The sequence below is a fragment of the Elephantulus edwardii genome, unplaced genomic scaffold, assembly GCF_000299155.1.
Source record: "Elephantulus edwardii isolate Elephantulus edwardi_28Jun2011 unplaced genomic scaffold, EleEdw1.0 scaffold00394, whole genome shotgun sequence".
NCBI classification, from domain to species: domain Eukaryota; kingdom Metazoa; phylum Chordata; class Mammalia; order Macroscelidea; family Macroscelididae; genus Elephantulus; species Elephantulus edwardii.
The window spans coordinates 169,248-173,462 of record NW_006400144.1 but is presented as its reverse complement, the minus strand read 5'-3'; positions in this window follow the sequence as shown (position 1 = coordinate 173,462).

Sequence of the window (4,215 nt, the reverse complement as noted above, 5' to 3'; positions counted from 1 at the left end):
AAAAATTAAAAAAAGACATAAAAGAGAAAATATGGGAGGAAGAAATGAAGAAAGGAAGGGAGAAAATGAAAAATTGACTTCCCGTTTCTTCTCAGAAAAGGCATACACCCTTATACTATGCATGGCTACTACAATTTACACTATTGTGAATTTGTAGACACCAAGATGAACCATGAAACACATAACACTGTTTGCTTACTCTGTAAAGACTTCATCAAAATTTAGCATTGCTGGCCCTGGAAATGTCCTGGGTGATGAGGTTATCATCCCTCTTTCAGTTAGCTAATAGTCCAGTCTTCTGATTGCTCTGGTCTTCCTCTTGACTCTTTGCCACAAAGCAAACCCTGTCCACACTACAGTCTACACAGAGACTTTGACTAAAATTTTCATTCCAATAGATTTCTCCAACTCCAAATTAACTTTTTACTATTTGCCCTTAACTTTATTCTCTGTCCACTGGCTCTTTCCTACCACTGAGCTGGAAAAGATGCCTAGCTATTGTAATGTGGGCTGTACCTCTCAGATCCATAATACTAGCCGTATCTTCTGTTACAAATTGAGATGTGTGGAGATTTAATACACTGAATGGGAGACTCACTCTTTATTCCAGGAAACTAGGCCACTGTGGAAATGCAGACTATCTCAAAAGACTTGAGTTACTTTTTTTCTCTGCATTTGACAAATATTGTTCTTTTTTTCTTTCTAGCATCTCCAATTATTTTATACAAAACACAAAGGGTAAAATTAAATTACTTATATCCTTTGATTTCCTTCTTTTTTTTCAAGTCTTTGCTGATGTTCTAGCAGGTTTTCAGAGGCTGTAAATCTCATAGAAGGAAACATCTTCCTCCTACAGAACTGCCCTTGGATTAGCAGTGAAACTACCGACAGACAACTCCAATAGATCCAGATATTTTGGCAAGCCCTTTAAAAGTTCAATGCTACACTCCTTTTCACTCTCATCACCATCTGCCATAAATATTGAACCAATAAATAAATTAAAATCAACAGCCTATATTAAGGACTCCATAGTATTTGATTTGGAATGATTTGCATTGTTTGAATTCCCTTAAAAGTCAACAAGTAAATTAAGAATGAAAGTTTTGAGGCTTAGAACAAGCTAAAAAGAGGCTTGAGGAGTGCAGATCCCAGGTTTTGTTCTCATTTAATAACAACAATTCAAGCTGCAATGTGGCCCTGTGCAGGAAGTTTGATTTTTAATGTAATTTTTCTTTTCACCCAGCCTTCACCTAAACTATTTTCTTGAGAAGCAGTAGGACATGAACATTTGGCAATGAATGGGTTATGAGGTTAAGAAGAATGGTCTAGTGGTAAGAAACTGTACTGTCATTCCAATGCAAGGAGTTTTAATCCACTAGCTGCTCTACAGGAGTAAGATGGGCATTCTCCTCCCATGCAATTAAACTGCCTCTAAAAACTCACTGAAGAGTCAGCTATGAGTCAGTTCTGACTTGAGAGTACATAGCCTCCAAACTTTCATTCTTAATTTACTAACAACTCCAGGCTGCAATGCTAAGATTTTGCAACTCTACAAACTGTGGCTAACTCTGAGAAGAATGGGAATCCCAGAACACTTCATTGTGCTTATGTAAAACTTATACTTGGACCAGGAGGCAGTTGCCAGAACAGAGCAAGGGAACACTGCATGGTTCAAAATTGGGAAGGGTGTATATCAGGGATGTGTCCTATCTCCATATCTTTCAATCTATATGCAGAATAGAAGGCTGGGCCCTATGAGAAGAAATGTGGCATCAGAATTGGAGAAAGACTCATCAACAACCTGCATTATGCAGGTGACACAGCCCTGCTTGCTGAAACTGAGAAGGACTTGACGCGCTTGCTGCCGAAGGTCAAGGATTGCATCCTTCAATATGGACTGAAGCTAAATATCAAGAAAACAAAGATTCTCACCACTGGGCAGATTGACAGCATCATGATGGGTGGTGAAAATATTGAGATTGTAGAGCTTTAGTTTGCTTGGCTCAACAATCAACACTCTTGGCACCAGCAGCCAGGAAATCAAAAGACGTATTGCACTGGGAAAGTTTTCTGTCAGAGAACTCTCCAGAGTACTCAAGAACAATGATGCCAGTCTGGAGACTAAGGTGCACCAGATACAGTCCATGGTCTTTGCAATCATTTGCTGTGCATCAGAGAGCTGGACAGTGACTAGGGAGGATAGAAGGAGAATTGATGCCTTTGAGCTGTGGTACTGGAGAAGAGTTTTGAATATCATGGAGAATATCATGCAATATCCTGGAGAGGGTTAAACAAGGCTGTTCCTTGGAGGCAAGGATTCAGAAGCTTCATCTGATATACTTTGGACATGTTGCAAAGAGGGACTAGTCCTTGAAGAAGGAAATCATGCTGAGAGGGTGGAGGGACATGCAGGAGAGGAAGACCCTTGATTAGACGGATTGATTCAGTGACTAGTGTAATGGGGGTAGGTGTGCCAGAGACATTAAGATTGGCACAAGATAGAGCAGGCTTTAGAGCTGTTGTGCATAGGGTCACTATGAGTTGCAGAAGACCCGACAGCACATAACAACACCACAACCACCATACTTGTCTGAGTCTTTTTTTTTTTTTTTTGGTCTTTCAGCTCTGAACAGTTACAAAGGATGATTTTTCTAAACCATTCCAGGGTTTTTTCCATGGAGAGCCAGCCAAGAGTTGAAAGTTCAAAGTATGAGTAGGGCATAGGTGACCTGGAATGACCTGCAGTGTTTCTGTGGTGTGAAGCATCCTGTACAAGTGTGGACCACCACATGAGTTAAATAGTTGAAAGTAGTACAGTTAGGGAAATAAGAGAAGCACAGAGCCACCTAAGCAGACTAGGTGTTGTTATACACATAATGCTCCCTTGGTGAAAGCCAACAGTGAGATCCAGTAGCTCTTGGGATAGCTAATATTAGAGAAAATCATTAGACTAACTACCATGATGGTTGCTCTCAACACAACTGCAAATTCTATTGGCAAGATATGAATATAAAAATTAACATGTGCTGCCTCCTGCAACTGAGAGGCCTCAAGGCAAATTGATTCATGGTTTGTGCTTTACTGGCTAGTTATGATTGAGATCAGAAAACATAGTATCCCTTGGCAGAGGAAAATTAGTCCAATGTAGAAGCATTCCCAGAGGACAAAGAGGAGGAAGACAGTCCAACTACCGTAAGGGTATGAGCCCTCAGGATGGGGTTATCAATACAAAGAAAGGCAGCTTCTAAGAGACCCAGGAGGAGCAACAGTCTGCCAGCCACTGCGGAACTCCATAGGAGCAAACACCACAAGCCATGTGACCCCAGAGGAGCAACGACTACCCGCCACTGTGTGACCCTCCTTCCTGCAGCTTGCGCCTGCATGACCCCACCACACAGGGTGCCGCTGCATAAACCCCCAGCAGCGCCCAAGCCCCACACCCTGCCTCCTGGTGGTAGTGTCCAAGCCCTGTGCTCCTGTGCCCCCCAGTCCCTTGCTTCCTCCCCCTTCCCCCGTCCCCCCTTGCAGCTCCACAACCATGCCCCTCAGCCCTGCCACAGCCCTGTGACCTCAGGGCACCACCTCGGATCCAGCCATCACCTGGAGCTATCAGCTGAGCTGCTGTGGAACTAATCTGGCAGGAGAAACGCTGGCAGGATGCTGATTTGGTTTACTGGGGCATTGCTGATTACCTGGGAGAGCACCTAAGGGCGTGCCCACTGGTGGGGAATTTGGCCAAGCTCTCTTGGGCCACACCAACTTCCCAGAAACAAGCCAGCCACTGGCTGGCTTCTGTGGACTCTGCAGACCAGCCAGAGGCTAATGGGTCTGTGGGAATTTGACCTTGACTTTTCAGACCTGACTTTTCCAGGACTCTGCTGGAGCAGGGGCTATTGTGTGAGAGCATCTGCATAAGTGCCACCAGGCAGGGGACACTGAGAAAACCATTGGGTAGGAAATGGACACCAGGAATTTGAGTAGCAACCCCAATCGTGAGCACACTCAGACAGAAGAGGTTTGAGCAAGGTCCCCCAAGTGTTGACCTGCCCTTGCGATTACCCCAACCCTGTGCCTGCCTCACCACATTCGGCTCCATACCAGTGCCTACAATTCTGGGCAATCAACTTGCCTTTTATTATTATTTTATTGGGAAAAAAACATAATGGGGGTACAAGGGGGTGAGGGTTGGAGGCAGAGGGTGAGGATGGGCAGGGA